The sequence below is a fragment of the Salvelinus alpinus genome, chromosome 22 (genome assembly GCF_045679555.1).
Source record: "Salvelinus alpinus chromosome 22, SLU_Salpinus.1, whole genome shotgun sequence".
NCBI classification, from domain to species: Eukaryota; Metazoa; Chordata; class Actinopteri; order Salmoniformes; family Salmonidae; genus Salvelinus; species Salvelinus alpinus.
In genome coordinates, this window is record NC_092107.1 from 39036209 (window position 1) to 39048434 (window position 12226).

Below are 12226 nucleotides of genomic sequence, written 5' to 3' on the forward strand. Positions count from 1 at the left end.
TCTCTCGCATACTCCTCAGTCTTTGGTTTCTCCATCTCTCACCCTCGCTCTCACCCATCCTCCTCAGTTTTTGGTTTCTCCATCTCTCACCCTTGTTCTCACCCTCCCTCTCTCCCCCATCATCCTCAGTCTTTGGTTTCTCTAACGTTCCCTTTCTTCGCATCCTTAGGTTTCTCCCCTCTGTCTCTCCCCCTCTACTTTTCCTTTGGTAGCTAGGTGTGTATGTCTGGTTAAGAGCACTGCAGCGTGTGTATGTGTGTGCCAGGCCTCTGGAAGACTTTTAGAAGTCAGAGAGAGACCTCAGATTCCCCTCAAAGAGCCTCGGTCTCCATAGACGCACAACGCTCAGGAGAAAAAACAAAAGGAGGGGTGGTATTTTTCTCCTTTTCTGACTCAATCTCGTTCTCCCGCTCACTGTCATTACCAGTCTCTACAGAGCTGTACAAACATGAAGAGTGATCAAAGTGTCTGGGGTGTCAGTCAGCCAGAAGAGAGGGACAAGAAGAGGGATGTGAATGGAAGACATGATGAGCTGGTCTCCATAGAAACATACATTCCATTACCCTCAGTCATATTTACCATGCCATGGTGAGCTGGTCTCCATAGAAACATACATTCCATTACCCTCAGCCACATGTACCATGCCATGGTGAGCTGGTCTCCATAGAAACATACATTCCATTACCCTCAGTCACATGTACCATGCCATGGTGAGCTGGTCTCCATAGAAACATACATTCCATTACCCTCAGTCACATGTACCATGCCATGGTGAGCTGGTCTCCATAGAAACATACATTCCATTACCCTCAGTCACATGTACCATGCCATGGTGAGCTGGTCTCCATAGAAACATACATTCCATTACCCTCAGTCACATGTACCATGCCATGGTGAGCTGGTCTCCATAGAAACATACATTCCATTACCTTCAGTCACATGTACCATGCCATGATGAGCTGGTCTCCATAGAAACATACATTCCATTAGCCTCAGTCACATGTACCATGCCATGGTGAGCTGGTCTCCATAGAAACATACATTCCATTACCCTCAGTCACATGTACCATGCCATGGTGAGCTGGTCTCCATAGAAACATACATTCCATTACCCTCAGTCACATGTACCATGCCATGGTGAGCTGGTCTCCATAGAAACATACATTCCATTACCCTCAGTCACATGTACCATGCCATGGTGAGCTGGTCTCCATAGAAACATACATTCCATTACCTTCAGTCACATGTACCATGCCATGATGAGCTGGTCTCCATAGAAACATACATTCCATTAGCCTCAGTCACATGTACCATGCCATGGTGAGCTGGTCTCCATAGAAACATACATTCCATTACCCTCAGTCACATGTACCATGCCATGATGAGATGATTCAGCTACATAGTTGATATTATGTTCCATAAATGTTTGAACATCAAATCACTGCGGGAGACAACAAAAGCAACACTGACTTTTCAGACGGGAGCCAAGCCAGATCACAGCACACAGACAGAACACACTATCATCTTAGCTCCTTGGCTAGACGAAGATACAGTATGTCTGTGCTCCTTGCAGGGGCATGTATTGGACCAAGATAACCGAAAAATAGACCAAGATTTTTTTTATTTTAACAATATCTTTCGTCTCTTTGTGTTTCCTAAATGTCCTTCAATTCGCCTAGTAACTGAATGCATCTCACCGGAGAATCATCTTATCGAACGAAACAGCTCCTCTCTTTCTCAGTATGAGTAGTGTATCGATCTGATGCTGTCTGGTCAAAAAGAGTATGACATTGTTGTCGCTCATTGCCTTGTATGCAAGGGAAGCCAGCAAGCATTTAGCCAATCAGCGTTGCGCTATGCTCAGTTGTGAATTGTCCTGGTGCACCAAAAAACTGTGTAAAGAGAAGCCAGTGTGGATTTGGCTTCAGACCAATCACTTCATATCAGAAGCCAAACATCATTGACAGAAATAAACTTGAATTGTTCCATCTCGTTGTGTTGTTTTCCTCCGGTGGCTAGCTAGGTATCTTAAAATCTCCCTTTCCTAAATTAGCCATGGATGGAGATAGGGATTTGGACTTGTGGTTTTACTTAATTCTCCGTACTGGCTAATGATTATAACGGTGACTGTAATCCAACCATAAATTCATACATTGTGCCACTGGCCTGAGAGGATGTAAGTTGAACATGTAGCTAGATGTAGTATGCTAATGTTAACTAGCTGGCCTGGCACATTGCTGAACATGAAAGGAAGATAGGCTTGCAAGTAAGCAATTTAGCCAGGTAGCCTAGGACAACAAAAACAACAAACCTGTATTGTATAACAGAGTCATAGGCGGTTTAGGCAACATGAAAGAGGAGGATGGCATTGGTGTAAGTCAACATTTTTTCTACTTGCACCTACACACACACACACACACACACGACACACAAACAGAAGTTAATACCATGGACAGACACATATCTAGCTTACGTTGATTGGACTAAATAGTTCTGGTATCTTTTAGATGTCACTGTATTAAACTAAACTAAGATGATGTTGAAATTATGAAGTTGAAATGGTGCTGGAATAGTGGAAGCAGCTCCTGTTTTCTTTGTGACTTGCTGTAAATCTCTGTGGTTCTAAATCAATAGTTGTTTAGTGGTCTGAAAATGTCAGAAACATTAACTTGCTTGACCATGCTGTAGGTCATGTAACTGTCTGTTATTGTACATGCACAATACTTTGTGGACTTCACCAGACAGATGTTGCTCTCTGGTTTTGTAATAAAACAAAATGTGTGGTTGAATTTATTCTGCCACTGTGTCTTCTTATTGTCTCGGCCTTTAGGCCTATATATCACGGTGACAAGACATATGAACTAACAGGTTAAAGAACAAACAACGTAATTATCACAACACATAGATTGTCATATGGCTTTTTTTCTGGCTTCCCGGTGATTTTACCCACGCACCGCTATTGGCTCCTTGGCTAGACGGAGAGGAGTCTGTGCTCCTTGGCTAGACGGAGAGGAGTCTGTGCTCCTTGGCTAGACGGAGAGGAGTCTGTGCTCCTGGGCTAGACGGAGAGGAGTCTGTGCTCCTTGGCTAGACGGAGAGGAGTCTGTGCTCCTTGGCTAGACGGAGAGGAGTCTGTGCTTCTTGGCTAGACGGAGAGGAGTCTGTGCCCCTGGGCTAGACGAGAGGAGTCTGTGCCCCTGGGCTAGACGGAGAGGAGTCTGTGAACAGAGTGCAATAGTAGTTCCCTACTGGGTTGCAGCACAGTGGAACAGCTGCAGATGCTGTGTAATTCCTCTAAAACAGTGTCTGCTAGATAAATATGCCCTTGTCAAAAGACTGATCAAGGGTGCATGAAGGAAAGGAGACAAAGTCTAAAGACATTTCTTCACCTTGTCTCCTCTCCTTCATCTGTACGTACATGAAAGAACCGGACAGCTAAGAACAAACACAATCTTTCTTTTTCAACTATCCCCTTTAAAGTCAAATACCCTGATAACCTGAGTGTCAATGGTTCTCCTTAGTCCTGACAACTAGCAGGGAACATCTGTTCTGTGTCAAGAAGTAACTCTCCCACTCACATGGCCATGCTCAGCTGTGAGTGTGTCAATGTTATTGATGCCATGGGAACCATGGAAACCTCTGGGCTTTCCAAGGAGCCATGTCTGTCTATCTGCCAGTATGTCTGAGGTGCTGTGGAGTCACATCGCCCTCTAGAGGATCCTCTGCATCATAGCAGCAACAGACCTGCCCCTGTATTAGACTACATTAAATCACTACAGAACAGCAGACTGGGTGCACCTCAATAGTCTAGAGGCTTGCTATCTCTCTCTCTCTCTCTCTCTCTCTCTCTCTCTCTCTCTCTCTCTCTCTCTCTCTCTCTCTCTCTCTCTCTCTCTCCCACACACACACACACACACACACACACACACACACACACACACACACACACACACACACACACACACACACACACACACACAGACACACACACACACACACACACACACACACACACACACACACAATTGTTTAGCAGTCAGATTCACTGTTTCAGAATGTTCTGAGGGGAAATTAATGCTGAAATCCACCAGTGGGCGGAAGTGATACACACAAGAACCAATACTTCTCATGTCATACTTATTAATACGTTAGGGGCGGTGCCGCATATACACAGAGTGTACAAAAACATTAAGCCTTCCTAATTTTGAGCTTTCCCTCAGAACTTCCTCAATTCGTCAGGTCGTGAACTCTACAAGGTGTTGAAAGCATTCCACAGGGATGCTGGCCCATGTTGACTCCAATGGTTCCCACAGTTGTGTCAAGTTGGCTGGATGTCCTTTGGGTGGTGGACCATTCTTGATACACACGGGAAACTGTTGAGCGTGAAAAACCCAGCAGCGTTGCAGTAGGTGCCTGGCACTTACTACCATACACTGTTCAACACAGGCGGCTGCTGAGGGGAGGACAGCTCATAATAATGGCTGGAACAGAGCAAATAGAATAGCATCAAACACATGGAAACCATGGAAACCATGTGCTGGATGTATTTGATACCATTCCACCTGTTCCGCTACAGCCATTACCACAGGCCTGTCCTCCCCAATTAAGATGTCACCAACCTCCTGTGCGCTTCAAAGGCACTTAACTCTTTAGTCTTGCTCATTCACCCTCTAAATGACACACATACACAATCCATGTCTGAATTGTCTCAGGGCTTAAAAATCCTTCTTTAACCTGTCTTCTCCCCTTCTGTCGTTCTGCCCCTGAGCAAGGCAGTTAGCCCACTGTTCCCCGGGCGCTGAAGACGTGGATGTCAATTAAGGCAGCCCCCCCCCGCACCTCTGATTCAGAGGGGTTGGGTTAAATGCGGAAGACACATTTCAGTTGAATACATTCAGCTGGACAACTGACTAGGTATCCACCTTTCCCTTTCATTTATACTGATCCAAGTGAATTTAACAAGAGACATAAATAACGGATTATAGCTTTAACCTGGATTCACCTGGTCAGTATATGTCATGGAAAGATCAGCTTATTTTAATATTTTGTACACTCAGTGTACATTCAACTGCTGTGTAACAATGGCTACCTTTACACAAGCAACCTAATTCAGATATTTTGCCAATTGTTTGCATACCTATTATTACCTAATGTGTAAAAACCAAAAAACACATGAAATCTGATCTTTGAACTTCCAGTTCAATACCACCTCCATACGGCTGCGTTTACACAGGCAGCCCAATTCTGATATTTTTTCAGTAATTGGTATTTTGACCGATCAGATCAGCTCTGAAAAAGATCTGATGTGATTGGTCAAAAGAACAATTTGTGGAAAAAATTATTGGGCTGTCTGTGTAAATGCAGCCATTGTGGCTCTGAATCCTGATACACAAACCCCATCCTCCATATGCAACCTCTTTCTGGATGCTCAGATCAGATTTATTTGCTCTGAAGTGGTGTTTTTGCACATGACCTAGCCTAATGGTTAGAACGTTGGGCCAGTAACCGAAAGGTTGCTAGATCGAATCCTCGAGCTGACAAGGTAAAAATCTGTCGTTCTGCCCCTGAACAAGGCAGTTAACCCACTGTTCCTAGGCCGTCATTGTAATTAAGAATTGAGTGAGTGATAAGGCGAAAGCAACTGACTGTAGACAAAAGTCGAGGAGTGAAGTTGGGGGAGTAGGACACTGGCATGGTTTTCCAACAGCAAGGCTCAATACAACATGGCATTGTAGGTCTTTACATTGTTGTTCTTTATTCTTTATAATGTCTCCAACCCCCATATCATACACTCACAAACTGGAAATATGTGTGTACATTGTACAATCAATTGGTGAGAGAGTCTCAAATATCACATTAATTTGTACATATCCACTACATGAATTGTGGCAAAGTTGCTTCCTGTTTCCATCATGTCCTTGGTCACGTTTGCGTGGGTCAAACAAAACCACCATAATGATTGGTTGACAATAAAGCCTCCCATAATAGAGTCCCACAGTTCAATACCCATAAAACCTAGAGGTCAAACCGGGAAATGGTTCCAACATTTTTTACACCATACATTTTTTCCTGTTAGGGATTTTAGAAACACTTAAAATAAGGACTGTGTTTCGTGTAGGCTTACCCTGGCTTGACATTTTGATAACCATGTAAATCTCTCTCGGACAAGGTGACTTATCAATATATTTGGCTCTATTTACTCTCAGATTCGAAAATGCTAATTAGCATCATGCAAAACTACAAATCCCAGCACGCTCCTGTACGTGATCTCTAGCTGACACCTTTGCTAAGAGGTATTGTGTCAAAGAAAAACTTGTGCAAGACAATTCATAGAATTGTCCATTTAAAGACATTTTGCCAATTTATAAATTACTACATATAGCTAACATTAGATAGTTAATCCAGAGATTCTTACCTTTTCCTCGATTCAGCAGCCTGTCCAGATCATCATGGCATTTGTAGTTCTTTATGATAGCCACATTAGCAGCTAATTAACATTTCATTTGTGGGTATATTCAGGCGAATATATTGATAATAGTCACTTTGTCCTAGAGAGATTTGCACAGTTTTCAAAATGTCACGCCAGGGTAAGCCTACGCAAAACACAGCCCTTATTATAATTGTTTCTAAAAAAGCCTCCCTGACGGGAAAAACGATTGGCACTGTTTTCCTGTTTGACCAATAGGTTTTATGGGTATTATGACTCATACTGTGGTACTCTATAAAGGCGTTGGTTGCAGGATGAAGTTGAAGAGCAACTTGCAGTTGAAACTTCATGACATTTGATCACATGATTTTTGTCAAATTCATGCAGTCAACATGTAGGAGCAAGTCGGCCAATTTGTATCCCCATAATGCAATACACTTTGAAAGGAGGTGACCAACGATGGTCATCGACTTGACAAAAGGAATCCACTTGAACGCTCCCATTATATTCTCACTCAATCATTTGATATCTATTTGGTATGCAATGCCGGTTTCCTTTCATTCTTTTTCGATTTGCGATTGTTGTTTAGCTCGTAGTACTTTGTTCTATATTCCACGTTGTCGTTGTCTATAGTTTCACTCAATGCCGGGGGGTTAAGAAAGATTGTAAAGCGCAAAGCATTATTCTTATTTGCCAAACAGCTTAAAACAGATTTATATTATTTTCAAGAGTCTCATTCAGTTGCTACCGACGTCAACTTCTGGAGATCTCAGTGGGGTAATGATGTATGGCTCTCTCATGGTTCTGAACTCTCTGCTGGAGTCACCACTCTAATGAATCAGTTCAATGTTCCTATTTTGCACTCCGACTGTGACCCTTTTGGTCACTTTCTTTGTCTTAACTGTAACAACATCATCATTATTATTACCAACATTTATGGTGCCAATTCCAAACTTGAAAATGATCACTTACTTGAATCTTTAGAAAAGCGTATTCTCCATTGGCTAACCAAGTTCTCGAATGCTTTACTTATAGTAGGTTAGGATTTTAATATTACTCAGAATAATTTAATTGATAGATGGCCTCCGGGGCAGTCCACTTCTATGAATACAAGTTTGAGGCAGTTTATGGAAAGGTTTGATATTATAGATCTTTGGAGAGTAAAGTTTCCTAATGACTAGTCTTTCACAGGGAGTAATGAGGCCCGCTCCAGACATTTACCATATATTTTTGGCTGGTGTCTTAAGTGTTTTGATAAACAGGCTATTTCGGTTAACATCCTTGCCACTCCCCTTACTGATCATAGAGCTATTTATATTGACATTCAACTTTTTATCTCTGATAATGGCATTGGCAGAGCATCCTACTGGAAGCTTAATAGTTGATCAAGATGGAGATAAACAATTTAATTACACACTTTTGGAACAAAGCTATAAGTGACAATTCATACAGTAATAACTGGGAGCTTTTTAAATATAAGGTTGGAAAATATTTAAGAAAATATGGGCATTTTCTTGCCAAGACGAGCTGAAGAAGAAAGTGTAATTACAAAGATCACCTCTCTTGTTCTAAAGCCTGTTGAAAGTCTCTCAGAGGAGGACAAGTCTGTTCTGTTTGAGCTACAAAACAAGTTGGATGATATGTATAAACTGAAAGCAGTCAGATCTAGGAAGAAGTGGCTAGAGGAGGGTGAACAAAATTCATCTTATTTTTTAATGTTAGAAAAATACCACTCTAAAAATAATACAATTCAACAATTAAATATTAATGGTTTCATCACAGATGATCCCAAATTAATCTCTAAATGTAGTTGCAACTTCTACAGGAATTGATATAGTTCAAAGTATTGTGAGGTTTCCTCAACTCTTTTCTGTCACGTTCGTCATAAGGAGTAGACCAAGATGCAGCATGGTATGTTTCCATCCCTTATTTTGGAATAGAAAAATTCAAACAACAAAACAAACAAACAAAACGTGAAGCTAGAATAATGCTCACAGGCAACTATACATAGACAAGATCCCACAAAGCACAATGGGGAAATGGCTACCTAAATATGATCCCAAATCAGAGACAACGATAAACAGCTGCCTCTGATTGGGAACCATACTAGGCCAACATAGAAATAGAATTCACCTAGATAACCCACCCTTAATCACACCCCGACCTAACCAACATAGAGAATTAAAGCTCTCTATGGTCAGGGCGTGACATTTTCTTTGACTCTCTGGGGAATGTGAAATCAATTGGGGAGGCTGAGAGGAGAGAGTGTGATGACCCTATTATAGTTGAAGAGATCATTAATTCTATTGAACACCTTAAGAATAATAAGTCTCCTGGGACTGATGGTATATCTGCTGATTTTAACAAAACATTTTCTCAACAGTTGATCCCATTTCTGTTGGAGGTCTTTTCTGAAAGCATTGTAAATAATGCTCTTCCTCCCAGTTTGTGTAACGATCTTCGTTGGGAGAAAGAGAGGAGGACCAATGCGCAGCGTGGTACGTGTTCATTTTCTTTAATAACGAACGAACGCAGAAACAAAACAATAAACGATATGTGAAATACAAACCGAAACAGTTCCGTGTGGAACAAACACTGACACGGAAAATAACCACCCACAAAACACAATAGAAAACAGGCTCCCTAAATATGGTTCCAAATCAGAGACAACGACTAACACCTGCCTCTGATTGAGAACCATATCAGGCCAAACGAAAAACCCAACATAATAAAACAAACATAGATAACCCACCCAACTCACGCCCTGACCATACTAAAACAAAGAAATAACAAAAGAACTAAGGTCAGAACGTGACAGTTTGACTCAAGGTCTGATTACATTAATCCCTAAGCCCAAGAAAGACTTGCTTTACCTCGATAATTGGCGTCCAATCTGTCTGCTCAATAATGACTACAAAATATTAGCCTCTATATTTGCAAAAAGAATGAAGGCAGTATTAGACTCAATTATAGAAGACACCCAATCTGGCTTCATGAGGAATAGACATATATCTAATAATATCCAACTGGTGTTAGACCTTATTGACTATTCTGATTTAATCTTCGAAGATAGTTTTATTGTCTTCTTAGACTTGTATAAAGCCTTCGATAAAGTGGAACATGAGTTTCTATTTCTCCCTTGAGAAATTTGGTTTTGGGGAATTATTTTGTAGTACTATTAAAACTCTTTATATGAATGGGAACAGTTCAATTAAATTAAAGCATGGCACTTCTCACAGATTTGATTTGAAAAGAGGAATTAGGCAAGGTTGCCCAATTTCGTCTTACCTCTTCCTGCTTGCAACCCAACTTCTTACAAGTTCTGTTAAATCCAGTAATATAAAAGGGATCTCTATTGCTGACAGAGATATTATCATAAGTCAACTTGCAGATGACACAACACTCTTTTTGAAAGATGCTGACCAGATTCCTAGAGCATACCATATCTAAGGATCAACAGGAAAGATGCTCATAAAATGTTATACCTATTATTGAAATAAACAAAAGAAGTTGAACCATTGGTTGCAGAGGGATTTATCCTTGAAAGGTTGAGTATTGCTTTCTAAAGCTGAAGGTATCTCTAGCCTTACTTATGCAGCCCAGTCCCTATATCTTGACAACAAAATAGGTAAAGCGGTTGACCAGGTGCTTTTCAACTTCATCTGAAAAAATCGTACACATTATGTCGTTATGAACTCATATGAATATGGTTGTCTCAATATTTTTGATTTTCCTACTTTGAATAATACTTATAAGATGAATTGGGCTAAACATTTAAAAAAAAATCCAAATCAATTTGGAATTTCATCAATCATTATATCTTCTCCCGTTTTGGTGGCCTCAATTTTGTTACTTTGTAACTATAACATTGATAAGATTCCTGCAAAATGATCTGCTTTTCATAGACAAGCATTTATAGCGTGGTCGTTAAACTTCTTGTCAATATGGGGGCGCTGTTTCCACTTTGGAAAAAATCGTGCCCAAATTAAACTGCCTCGTACTCTATTCTAGATCGTACAATATGCATATTATTATTACTATTGGATAGAAAACACTCTCAAGTTTCTAAAACTGTTTGAATTATATCTGTGAGTAAAACAGAACTCATTTTGCAGCAAACTTCCAGATAGGAAGTGAAAAATCTGAAAACGATGCTCTGTTCCAGGGCCTGCCTGTAACGGGTGTCTAGATCTTCCTCCTCCTCGGACGAGGAGAGGAGAGAAGGATCGGAGGACCAAAATGCAGCGGGTTGTGAATACATAATGATTTATTAAAGCAAACGAAGACGAACACGGAAAACACTTGGAAAATTACAAAATAACAAAACGACGTAGACAGACCTGAACATGGAACTTACATAACTACACGAAGAACTCACGAACAGGAACAGACTACATCAAACGAACGAACAACCGAAACAGACCCGTGTGGTGCGCAGACACAGACACGGAAGACAATCACCCACACACAAACAGTGTGAACAGCCAACCTATATATGGTTCTCAATCAGAGGAAAACGTCAAACACCTGTCCCTGATTGAGAACCATATAAGGCTAATTACAAGTGACCTAAACATAGAAACACAAAACATAGAATGCCCACCCCAACTCACGCCCTGACCAACTAAACACATACAAAAATAACCTAAAACAGGTCAGGAACGTGACACTGCCTATTGAATTGCCTTATATTTATGGATATGCATGCACTGCATACGCCTTCCACTAGATGTCAACAGGCAGTGGAAGGTGGAATGGGGTGTCTAGCTTGATCTGAGGTCGAACAAGAGCTCTTGGAATGACGTGACCAGAATTTCCTTTGTCTACCAGTGCGCGGGAAGTACCTCCATATTGTCTTATGATAAGCGTTCGGTATACACGGCTAATATCTCCGGCTTTGTTTTTATTTGATACATATTAGAAAAACGTCAGAAAGTAGTTTTTTTCAACCGAGTTTCATCAGTTTATTCAACGTTTAATTGGACTTTTGGAGTTTTCCGTTCTTTGCGTCAAGAGAAGATGGGCATGTTCACGCCACATGGCTAGCCTTGTGGAGCGAATTCGACAGGAGAGAAGGACATTCTAAAACCAAACAACGATTTATTCTGGACAAAGGACTCCTTGTACAAGATTCTGATGGAAGCTCAGCAAAAGTAAGAACAATTTATGATGTTATTTCGTATTTCTGTGGAAAATGTTTAGTCCTATTATCCGCCCTTTTTGCGGGCGCTGTCTCGCTATAACGTAAGCTGTTTGTTATGGTAAAGTTATTTTAAAAAATCTAACACGGCGGTTGCATTAAGAACTAGTGTATCTTTTATTTGCTGTCCAACATGTATTTTTTAGTAAAGTTTATGATGAGTTCTTTGGGCAGATTAGGTGAGTGTCCAAACTAGCTCCGGACAATTTGGTGAATCGATGCTACATATTCACAATGTATAACCACGGTTTGCAGCTCTAAATATGCACATTTTCGAACAAAACATAAGTGTATTGTGTAACCTGATGTTATAAGACTGTCATCTGATGAAGTTGGTCAAGGTTAGTGATTAATTTTATATCTTTTGCTGGTTTTTGCGATCGCTACCTTTTGCTGCTAATAAATGCATTTGTGTGTTTGGCTATTGTGGTAAGCTAATATAATGCTATATTGTGTTTTCGCTGTAAAACACTTAAAAAATCGGAAATATTGGCTGGATTCACAAGATGTTTATCTTTCATTTGCTGTACACCATGTATTTTTCATAAATGTTTTATGATGAGTATTTAGGTATTTCACGTTGCTCTCTGTAATTATTC